This window comes from Siphateles boraxobius, unplaced genomic scaffold, assembly GCF_051911475.1.
Source record: "Siphateles boraxobius isolate OS27281-9 unplaced genomic scaffold, OSU_SipBor_1 48, whole genome shotgun sequence".
In the NCBI taxonomy this organism is placed as follows: Eukaryota; Metazoa; Chordata; class Actinopteri; order Cypriniformes; family Leuciscidae; genus Siphateles; species Siphateles boraxobius.
The window spans coordinates 14106303-14118845 of record NW_027509119.1 but is presented as its reverse complement, the minus strand read 5'-3'; the positions used below and the strand labels follow the sequence as shown (position 1 = coordinate 14118845).

Below are 12543 nucleotides of genomic sequence, written 5' to 3'. Positions count from 1 at the left end.
TTTAAAAGTGAATGAGGGCTTCAGGTGTCAGGTTTCTTTCCATATAAGAATAAAGCACAATTATTGTTGTGTGTATAATACTAGTATAGGGGCACTTTGGGTATACACTTATGTAAGAAAAATGAATTAATTTGTTAATCTTTTCCCTCAAACTTTGCTCTATTCCATCCGTGTTACTTCAGATTATTTTTCATATGAGCCCAAATATAAAGTAGGGGACAAACATTGGTCAGATACACAGTTTAAACTCTTCTTGTTATGCATATTCATTTATCAATAAACTAAGCCTTTCGGAATTGATTGAATAAACAAATAAACAGATTATTATAAAGCCTCCTAATTCCTTTAACCATATAGGCTATACATTTCCTGTTCATCTGCATCCACCCTGGTCTTCCTCAACATCCTGTAATATGATAACCTCATGCAGGTAAATAATTTTACATTGGAAACATTTTATCTGACTCCCTAGACTCGTGCTCAGTTACCTTAATATCCTTATAACTTAGTCAACAGGTAATACAATACATTTATGGACAAAGAATATGAAGATGGATAATGATTGATGTTGGTAATAACTAGTGCGGTAGCTTTTGATTTATTGAATGCAGGCACGTCAAAAGCATATACAAAGTAATGATGAAAATGTGTGTAAATGTGGAGTGGTAACAGAGGGTGTGGTAAATGTGGAGTAGGAACAGAGGGTGTAGCTTCTTTTTCTGGGAATGAAAGTGACAGAGAGATTGTGAGGAAACGAAACTCTACTGTACATAAATAGGAGAGAGAGACAGAACAGAGATAGAGTCACTGAAGAGAAGAATAAAGAATTCATACTTCTGATTAAGGTAAATCTAATTCCTGCTTATTTCTCATGATCATTAGGTTGTTTGCAAACAAAAGGATCACTACTATTGCTCACCATTCTATTATTTTTCAAAACAGTTAAAAAGTGTTAAACTTTGGTGCGTGAATCATTCCTGTAATCACGCTGCTTGTTGCTTTTCTACTTAATGTGTATACTTTTGTATTGTTGTTTTTCAAAACAATAAATATTGAAATGTTTTAAAATTTGGGAGCTTGGGAATGATTCCTCAAATCATGCAGCTTGTTGAGGAAAGCTGTGATACTAGTTTTCTAAGCCATAAGACTTATGGTTTTAGCAATAAGCTAGAAGAGAAGATATTAAATAGGCAGTTTGCTTGTTCGATAATGAAATTTTGGTTAAATCAAATTTGAATATTTTTTTATTTAAAACCATTGGATTGCCAAAATGCAGCATCAATGGCACCAGGGTCTAAGGGTTAAGTTTTGGTTGTCTTTATGTGCTATAAATGTATTTGTGATGCATATGTCTCACTGTTTTATCAGCCTCTCACGCTATGTGTTGCATTGCTGTGCCATACAGTACAAGAAGTTCTACGAGAAATGAGACCTCTGCATTGTATCTTTTGTTCCTATGCACTAGGGGTTGCATGACTACTGATTTCTGCTAGTCGATTTCTTATCAAAACAATACTCGAGTTACTCAACTACCCGTGGTTCATGCTACTGTACATGAAAAGACATGACATAGATCTTATCAATAAATATTTATTAATTCATAACCTAATGCAACAATTACATAAGTAAACTCTCAAAACATTATAATTATGACATTACATATTTTAATTTTCATGTAACAGAGTAAAGCCCAATAAATAGCCGTTCTTGCCTTTCATTTCAGACGCAATGTCCGCTTTTAGAGGCCATTCACATATGGCGTCTTTTGCGCACTCAAGTTTGTTATTTCAAATGTAGGTGCGTGGCAAGCGAGCCAACTTTTCAGAATGCCGCAAGCGCACCGCAGGTCATGTGACAAAAAACAACCGATCACCTTCGGCCTTTCCGTAAAAAAATTGAAAGCTCAACCGAACAGCTGATCATAGCTGTACAGGGTGGGTTTTTATTTCTCATCTCCAGAAATATATCTAGTAAAGCTAATGCAAGGGCTAGAAATCAATTAATCAATTCGTCATCAGGCACAGTTCATGGTTGCATAGCGACAACAGACGCCACGAGAGCACAAGCACTTGTGCAAAGAAGGACACAACGGCGCAGCCGCGCTTTCCACACATTTTTAGACGTGATATGTGAACGGCCCATTACAGATTTGGCAAATTACGATATTTTTGTCATCCTTGATGAAATACTTTCACACATCTGATGTGTGGTGTCTGTTGGTGACGTTCGCCATTTTGAATTAATTTATGGTTAATGCACGCTCGAGTAGTCGATGGTTCTCCCACAGCGCCGACTAGTGGTTGAAGTAGTCAATCTCTCGACTACTCGACTAGTCTATGCAAGCCCTACTATGCACACACATATCATGTGTAGAGACCAGTATATCATAAGAGACTTGAGACTTTCAATCTGGCTTACAACCACTTAGGCCAATTAGAAATGCCATAAGAGCAACACAGAACACTATAAACTGCTTAGCAACACCCTGGCAACCAACTAGTAGGGCTGTAGTCAAGACCACCTTTGTCGAGTCCAAGACAAGTCCAAGACCAGGACTAGTCGAGTCCAAGACCAAGACCAAAGAGGTTTGAGTCCAAGACAAGACCGAGTCCAAAAAGGTTTGAGTCCGAGTCAAGGCCGAGTCCAGGACAGGGAAAAAAAGTCTTGTTCAAGACAATCATTTTTGGTTATTATTTGTTGATCTAAAAGCAAAAACAGTGTCACAACATCCAGGATTTTTAAGTATAGACATTCCCCTTGATATCATATAATCTTCTAATCTAAAGAAAACAGAATGATGACATATGGTGATACCTCATAATAGCAGTGTTTCACTGTGGATCTGAAAGACGCATACTTTTACATTCAGATAGCCCCCCATCACAGGCCATTCTTGAGATACACCTTCGAGGAGCAGGCTTATCAATACACAGTTCTGCCGTTCGGTCTGTCCCTAGCACCCCGTACATTTACGAAGTGCATGGACGCATCGCTTTCTCCCCTGAGACTCCGGGGAGGGCGCGTGCTGAATTATATCTTGATGACTGGCTGGTTCTGGCGCAATCGCGGCTCACACCAGAGCAAATAAACGGCGCGCATATAAATGGCTTTTATGTGTGCTTACTGGGAACATAATAAAGACACCTGGACTCGGTCGTGACCAAAAGCCATATTTGGCAAGACCAGTGGCCGAGACCGAGACAAGTCCGAGTCCAAATACCAGCGAGTCCGAGACAAGTCCGAGATCATAGAAAAACGGTCTCGAGTCCAGACTCGAGTACTACAGCCCTACCAACTAGCAATGCCCTAACAGCTACAAAGAACACCCTGCGATTGCTTATCAACACCCTAGAAACCGCCTAGCAATGTCCCAGCCAACATGACCACATGGGTTTTATCTGGGTTGCATGGGCCTCATCTGAATATGGGGTCAGAGTGGGCCCTTTAATGGGCTGAATGTGGGCTCCAGCTTGGTTAAAGTTTTGGGCCCCGTTTATTTTATGGTTCCATATGGGCCACATTTGGGCTAGATTAGGCTATATTTATAAGAACTTTTTTGCAGCTGATTTGGTTTACTAGTATGGGTAACTACCAGAATCGTATAAAACATTTTGAACCAGTTAATTAAATGTAATACATTTTAAGTCTTTAATTTGTTTTATATGATTATATAATAATTTAATATACAAATAACAATCCATGATTCTTCTCATTTCTTGAATATTGTTGAATATTGGCTATATAATATATACATTTTTCAGTTGTAGTGTTTTAAAAAGGCATTTGAAATAATAAACTAAGTGCAATGTAGTGTTTTCAAAAATATTTTTTTTTCGATATATATTGATATTGAAATATCCAAGGGGCATACATATAGGGCCCACAAGTCGGGGCAGGGATGGTAGATCTTCCCATTCGCCTGTGAGAGTAGATCTCTCATCAGCGGAATCGGCTATGGGGCTGTTTCTAGCAGCTGAGTCAACTCGGGGAACCATAGCTGGTTCCTCCAGAGAGGGGCTATCAAGAGCACTGTACACTCGCTCTCCCTGATCCGTTCTATGACCTTAGAAAGCATTGAGATCCGAGGGAATGCATACAGGGTGCAGCTCAGCCAATCGTGGGCAAGCGCATCCCTGTTCTTGGAGAAAAATGTTTGACAATGAGCGTTGTCTTCTGAGTCGAAGAGGTTGACGTCTGCCTCGCCGAAGATACTCCATATCAGCTGAACCGTTCTCGGGTGAAGCGACCATTTCCTTGGGGGAATTCTGTCTCTGCATAACATACCCGCGCCCTGGTTCAGAGTGCCTGGCACGTGTGCTGCCTTCAGCGAGCGCAGGTTGTGCTAAGCCCATATTAAAAGGCTTTTCGCCATGGTGTGCAGATTTTTGGACCTGAGTCCACCCTGACAATTTATATAGGAGACCACCGACATGTTGTCCGTCCGGACCAAGACGTGGTGTCCCTTTAGTTATGGGAGAAAAGCTTGCAGTGACAGAGCGACTGCTTTCATCTCTAGACAATTTATATGTAAGCTCCTCTCCGGGTTTGACCATAGGCCGGAGATCGGCCTGCCCTCGTAAAGGGCCCCCCAACCTAGGCTGGAGGCATCTGTTAAGATAACTTTCCTCTTTGAAATCACTCCCGTACTCACGCCGGTCTGGTACCAGCCAGCTGCTTTCCAAGGGGCCAGGGCTCTGACGTGAGCTGGTACACAGGGTTTTAGCCAGCGCTGAAGAGGACGCATGTACAGTAGACCCAGCTGGAGTACTGATGTTGCTGAGGCCATGAGACCTTGAGGCCATAACATCCGCTGAGAGCTGCGCTCTCATTTGTACAGAGTTTATGACTGTTCCCTGGAAGGAAATGTTCCTGAGACAGCGCGCTTTTGGAAATATTGATCCTGAGCCCTAGGCACTCTAGATGCCTGAGGAGCCAGGATCTGTGGGTTATTAACTGCGTTCGCGACTGTGCTATACCCGGCCAATCGTCGAGGTAGTTCAACACTTGCATCCCCCGTTGTCTCAGGGGGGCGAGAGGTGTTTGCATGCACTTCGTAAATGTGCGGGGTGCTAAGGGTAGACCGAACGGTAGGACAGTGTACTGATAAGTCTGTCCCTCGAAAGCGAATCTCAAGAATGGCCTGTGATGGGGCGTTATCTGAATGTGAAAAGCATCTTTTTAGATCTACTGAGAAAAAACAATCCCCAGGGCGAATTTGAGTGAGGATTGGTTTGATCGTCAGCATCCTGAAGGCGCGTCATAAGTGCTTTGTTCAGGTGTCTGAGATCTAGGATGTGCCTGAGGCGCCATCCTTTTTTGGAACGAGAAGGTAGCGGCTGTAAAAGCCTGACTCGCTCTGTGGCGACTGGACAGGGAGTCGCAGCGGCGAACACTCTTTTGGCTTTTCAAATGAGCATGAGCTGTCTCGCCATAGGTTCGTGCAGTTGCAGCAGCACAGCCAATGACCGCTCTAGGCGCTCAGCTTAGTGTATGCTGTGCAACTGCACTGCGTTTCAAAAATTTGGCTTCAATATTCTCGAGAAAAGGAGTTTTTCCCATAGCGTAAGCTACTCACGCAATACGAGAGACCTCTCGAAAGGGAACACAACGACAAGTGAGACAAAATGGAAAAGGTAGGTATATGTGGCGAGTAGAATACTGACCGCTGATTGGACAAGATATCTGTCAATCAAGACTTGCAGAAAGTACAGGAGAAGACTGTGGCAGGAGAGAGTTGATTCTCATTTGCATGTGTAAATATTAGAGCTGTCTATTTAACTGGCTAATTTAGTGCGATTAATATGGAGAAAAAAAACTTTTCATATTAAAATCTTCCTACCATCTGGTTTGGTCAGACAGATTTTAAAAGAATCCAACCTGGTAAAGTGGGAGAGTGGTGTGTAGAGTAAGAACAGCAGATTTAGCTTTTGATTTCTAGTCTCCCTTTTCCGGATACATTTCTTCTCCCTATACCTATCTTTTATCAGTTCGGAGTGGCATTTCATTTTCGTTCTGTCTGACTTGTCGTTGTGTTTTCTGACTTGCTAATTTGTTTCCAGATTTGTCGTTGTGTTTTCTGATTTGTTATTTTGTATTCGGAGTTGTTATTGTGTTTTCTAACTTGTTCATTTGTTTTTAGTCTTTCCATTGCGTTTATAAATTTGTTGTTTTGTTTTCGGAATTGTGTTTTGTTTTGCATTTCTCGGCCACCGTAGATTCCAGTCAGATACATAAATTGGAGTGTCGTAGTCTTTGATCTGCAGGACCCATAGAGACAAATTTTGCAGAAGTTGCCATGCTGCCAGATATTCCTCTCTATACTGACATGTGGTGCATTGCGAGAAGTAGGGCTGGGCGATATATCGATATAAAAAAATATATCGATATATTTTTAAATGTGATATGGAATTAGACCATATCGCATACATCGATATAGTTCAAATTTGCGCTATGATCCTTGCTCCAAGCAAGCTGCTGACTGCTTTTGTAGAAATATATAGTATATTGTGCATTCTATCAGTAGCAGTTCTGGCGCCTCCGTCTCAACAGCATTAGTGTACAACGCGACAAATACTCACATCAAATATTAACACAGAGGAACAGGGACACATCAGCTCAGTGAGTTCACAAAAGTTCATTATTTGCATTTGCTTTAAAGCCTTGCCGGTTAAACATGTCATTCACTGCTGATGCGCTGTTCTAACATGCGCTTTACTGAGCGCGAACACCCACATGCACCCGCACATGCACTAAAAGCCTGTCTAACAAACAGCACCTGGTTACTGGACTAAGTTATCTTTCGAGACTTATTTTGCTAATACTCTCAAAAACACACAAGTTTACATAAGGAAAGTTGGTTATGTCTAAACTGAAAGCAAAAACCAGAAGAAATCTGCTTGCCAAATGCGTGTATAGACGCGTCGCGTACAGGTCTTAAAGAGACAGTAGCCCTAGTAGTAAACATGCAGCTGCTTGTCCTTAAAGGTATAGTTCACCCAAAAATAAAAATTCTGTCATTATTTATTCACTGTAATGTTGTTCCAAACCTGTATTAATTTATTTCTTGTGCTGAACACAAAATAAGATACTTTGAAGAATGTGGGTCCCCATTGACTTCCATAGGGAAAATATACTATGGAAATCACTGGGGTACATCAACTGTTTGGTTACCCACATTCTTCCAATTAACTTCAACAGAACAAAGAAACTTATTCAGGTTTAAAACAACTTGAGAGAGTAAATGATGACAATTAAAATTTTTGGGAGAACTATCTATTTAATGTTAAAAAAACAACAAAAACACAGAGGAAATCTCTCACTGCTCTTGACTGACTTTGGCTTTGACTTTGACTGAACATTTGCTCTCACTTTGCAAAAAAAATATCGGGATATATATCGTATATCGATATTCAGCCAAAATATATCGGGATATGACTTTTGGTCCATATCGCCCAGCCCTAGCGAGAAGTATGTCGATGCCCTGAAGTGGATGACCGGCAGGGAACAACCAAAAACAAATGGTTACCAAGGTCTTTTATGCGACGCATAACAGAACCTAAAGGAACAATTAAGCAATTAAGGGGAAAGACTTAATGATGGCCTTAAGGTACCTTAATCCCTTTATGACCTTCTTATTTTTTATATCCTGTATCCTTAACCTTAGAACTTAGGATTTTAAGGTTTCTTTAACTTAAAGGCCTTTTTGGAACTGCCCCCTAGTTATTACTTCATCTTAAATGTAAGATCTTTGAGTAAACAGTCTTTTCAAAAACAGTTTTTTTTAGGTGTAATTAATCCATGGCAATTAACATTATTTTGATTTGATTTGATTTACTTTATTAATCCCCAGGGGGAAATTTATATGTCACAACAGCACAAATATACAATGAATAAATAAACAACAAACAACATACAAAACAACGTCTTGTTCTCAAATATAATTTTTTTCCCAAAGCATTATGATTATATACAACCATCATCTGTATCATCTTATATAACACTGATTATTAAATCTAATTGCGGTTGGGAAAAAAGACTTTCTAAAACGCTATTTGTAGCAGCGTGGATGAATTAATCTTGAACTGTAGGTACTCAAAAAAGCTTGAGATATTTCATTAAGAGGGTGACAGTCATGATTAATCATAAGAGTAAGTTTCCCAATCATTTTATCCTGCACTATCTCCTCTAAAGTGGGTAACACACTCCCCATGACAGAGCCTGCCTTCTTTATGAGTTTATTTAAATTATTCTTCTCCTTTTCCAACAGTCCCCCTCCCCAACATGTGATAGAGTACAAAATCACAGATGAGACTACAGAGTCATAGAATGTCTTCAGTAGTACCTGACGTACCCCAGAGGATCTCAGTATTCTTAACAAATAGATACGACTCTGACCCTTCTTATAGACATGCATTGTATTATCAGACCAGTTGAGCTTATTGTTCAGATATACACCCAAATACTTGTAAGTTGTTACAATCTCAACTTCTGACTCTCTTAAATTTACTGGTACTGCTTTCTGAGGAAGTCTACTAAAATCAACCACTATTTCCTTTGTCTTACTAGCATTTAGCCTGAGACCATTTTTATCACACCAGTCCACAAAACTATTTATTAGCACCCTATATTCACTCTCATCGTGGTGCTTTATACAGCCAACTATTACAGAATCACCTGAAATTTCTGGAGATGAAGAGATTTAGAATTATACTGAAAATCTGATGTATAAAAAGTGAACAAAAATGGTGCTAAAACCGTTCCTTGAGGGACTATTTGAGACACAGAGTCCTGCATCCTCACATACTGTGGTCTATTAGAGAGATAATCAGTTATAAATTGACCATACCCTGATGTACTCCAACATTTTCCATAGTAGTGAAGGCTGAATAGTGTTAAATGCACTAGAAAAATCAAAGAATGTAATTCTAACTGTGCAGTCCAGGGTCTCTAAATGACTTAAGGATTTATGCAAGAGGTAAATAAGTGAATCGTCCACTCCAACACCAGTTTTGTAAGCGAACTGCAATTTATCCTCAGCACCACACAATACTGAATTTAAATGGTTTAATACCAGTCTCTCAAAAACCTTCATTAACTGTGCTGTTAATGCAATAGGCCTATAGTGCGAGAACTCAGTGGGATTTGTTAATTTAGGTACGGATACAACACATGATGTCTTCCATAAAACAGGTAATTTTTCTCTAGAATTCAGAACTTGGAATTCTAGATTGGTATTAAACTCTAGAATTATAGAGAGATTTACCGGAGATTTCTTCATCTTAATTCTCCTTAGCCCACTTCTTACTTGTTCAACTGATATTGAAAAACCAGGAACATACTCACACATGGGAGAAAAAGATGAGCTTAGCTGGAGGTGGATGTGATGAACTCCTCTGTGGTAAACTACTTAATGGAGAATGCTCAAAATCATTAGACCCAGGGCTCGACATTAAGCTTTTTCATGTGCTTGTCCTTCGGACAAGTAAATCTGTCATTCACTTGTCCGAGTAAAAAAGTTGCTTGTCCGGATTTTTTTTTTCGTGTTTTAATTTATTCTGAAGCAATATGCTCAACAGTTTTCAATCAGCTTTGATATTTAAATCTGCATATTGTAATATCTGCATCTTTAAAGGGCATTTGCCCCCCCCCAATCTTATTAAATGTATGCTTCATCTTTCATTTTAAATTCCTAAATTTGATCAATAAATTCAATTATTTAGAATAATAAGATACTATAGGGCTGTTACGCTAGGTAGGGCTGATCAAATTAAATCATTTACACTGAAAAATTACAATTGCATAAAATAATGTTATGAAATTGATTTAAATATACAAATAGGAAACGTTGGAAAGAACGATACTACTTTTAAACACAACACTAAACCACCAGTAGGTGGTGGCAGGCGACCGTCTTAATGAGTGAGTCATTGATTCGTTCAATCAAACGATTTGTTCGTTCAATCAAACGATTTGTTCAAACGGCTGATTCAATCAAGTATGAGACAGATGTTTATGAATGGGTCATTGAATCTTTGACTCAACCGATTCGTTCAAAATGCTGAATCATTCAGTAATTAAAACAGGTTGAGTGTTCCTGTGAGATGCGCCGTGGTTCTGCTGTGATTTTTGTTTGGAACTATTTTCGCTGCTGAAACAGAACAAAAACAGCCAATATTACATCTAAAATGTAAGTGACTTAATTTTAACTGTTTACTGAACTGTTGTAGGAAATCACGGTCACATTTTCAGTCGTGATGGTATTCAGGAAAAATAATTGAGGTTGCTTAACATATGTTAAAAATATACAAATATAAATATTTTATAGGCAGTATGTTGTTAACTGAGCGTGTGTGTGCGTGCTGCGCTCATTTGTGTAACGTTAGATTTCTCCTCGAGAGGCTGCGCGAGCGTCAACAGCGCAACCTTACCGTCAGTCTACATTATCCTCAATCAATCGCAACTTACAATAAATTTAATAAAATCAGAATCATTCTCTCGGTTTAGTGATTCCCTAGTTATTTGTTTATTTTTGTTATTGATGTTCTAATCAGGCTACTTGTCCGGTCGGGCAAGTAAAAATCTCTTTTACTTGTCCCTTCAAAAAATCCACTTGTCCCGGACAAGCGGACAAGCGTTAATGTCGAGCCCTGGACCCAACATCAAATCTATTAAAAAATACATTTACTTCATCTGCCCATGACTGACCACCAGGGGCAATGTATCTCCTTACTTTATTCTCATGTCCGGACGTCATATTTAGATCTTTCCAAACCTCTCTCACGTTCTTTTGTTGTAATTTTCGTTCCATTGTTAACTTATAACTCTCTTTCCCCTCTCTAATTTTTACTTTTAGTAACCTCTGTACTCTCTTTTGCTCATCCTTATCACTCGCTAGAAAGGCCCTCTTTTTCTCGTTTAATAATACTTTTAACTCAGAGGTGACCCAAGGTTTGTTATTTGAATAACATTTGATCTTTTTAGTAGGTACCGTGTTATCAATGTAAAAGTTTATATAATCTGTTATACACTCAGTTAGGCTATCAATGTCCTCATCATGTGATTTACACAGAACGTCCCTGTGGCGTGAGAGAACGGCGCGAGGCCGGTGGTGCGATTGCTAATGAGCAGCACCTGTGAAGCACACCGGTCTCGCATCTCTCACGGAGGAGCGGAAGCATAAAGGAGGAGTGACGACGTTGATGATCGAGAGAGGAACAGGCCTGTATTTTAGTTGTGTTTTTGTATTTGTATTTTATTTTAGCCAGCAGTCGTCCACGAGGGGCTGCTGGCAGTTATATTTATTTTCAGTAGCCAGCAGTCGTCCGCGAGGGGCTGCTGGCGGTATTTTGGTTTGTTTGTTTTATTTTAAATAAAGATTATTTTGATTGTTCGCCGGTTCCCGCCTCCTTCTTCCCCAAACATTGCTACAGTCCCAATCAGTTGTTTCGAAACAATCCATTAATGATTCATAGACTGAATCAGACCATATCTTAACTGTTCTTAATACTGGTGGTTGCTTCCTCACAACCAGCACATAAACAGACCTAATATAAAAAAGGTTGTGATCCGATCGTCCCAATGGTGGAAGTGGTGAAGATCTGTAGGCTTCTTTCACATTTGCATAAAACAAGTCCAGAATTTTATTGTCTCTCGTTTCACAGTCCACGTACTGAGTAAACGTGGGGAAAGTATCATGTAGAGATGCTTAAAATCACCAGAGATAGTAATCAGTGATTGGGGATATTTTGACTATATCCTGGCTGTAACAGTATTAATATATTCACAAGCATTGTCACATTGGCCGAAGGAGGGATATACACCATTATCGCTATCACATAAGAAAATTATCTTGGCAAATAGTACGGTCTCAGCCCCACCGCAAGTAATTCAATATCCTTGTGTGGCGAACAGGACGGCCAAGCGACGGGAGAGAACGGCGCGAGGCCGGTGGTGCGATTGCTAATGAGCAACACCTGTGAAGCACACCGGTCTCGCATCTCTCACGGAGGAGCGGAAGCATAAAGGAGGAGCGACGACGTTGATGATCGAGAGAGGAACAGGCCTGTATTTTAGTATTTTAGTATTTTGTTTTGTTTTTGTATTTGTATTTTATTTTAGCCAGTAGTCGTCCGCGAGGGGCTGCTGGCATTTATATTTATTTTCGGTAGCCAGCAGTCGTCCGCGAGGGGCTGCTGGCGGTATTTTGGTTTGTTTATTTTATTTTAAATAAAGTTTATTTAATTATTCGCCAGTTCCCGCCTCCTTCCCTGAACATTGCTACACTGGTGCCGAAACCCGGGAAGAGGGAGGAACGCGCTGTCAGAGAGTCCTCGCCGCTGTGGGGAATCCGCGGTGCCATCGAGCATGGTGCGCGAGTCGCCACCGCTTGCCGTGGGCAGAAGCCTGCTGCCATCCGCCGGGCAGGGGAGGAGCAGGGAGCGGGGGACTCGCGGCCATAGACGCTCAAGGCGGTGCGCTGGAGTGAGTTGCCGGGGGGACGGGCGAGCTCGCTGCCAGCCGGCTGGGAGTTGGAGGGGCGGCGCC

General features: G+C 40.4%; 1 protein-coding gene across 1 annotated transcript in view; it reads left to right on the top strand.

Annotated features, from left to right (window-relative positions):
- The first annotated feature begins 736 nt into the window (after positions 1–736).
- LOC143710829 (E3 ubiquitin-protein ligase TRIM21-like) overlaps positions 737–12543 on the top strand; it is a 50831-nt gene continuing 39024 nt past the window's right edge. The window contains exon 1 of the mRNA XM_077202075.1: positions 737–845. The gene's annotated coding sequence lies outside the window, so the exon portion shown is untranslated. The remainder of the gene's footprint in view (positions 846–12543) is intronic.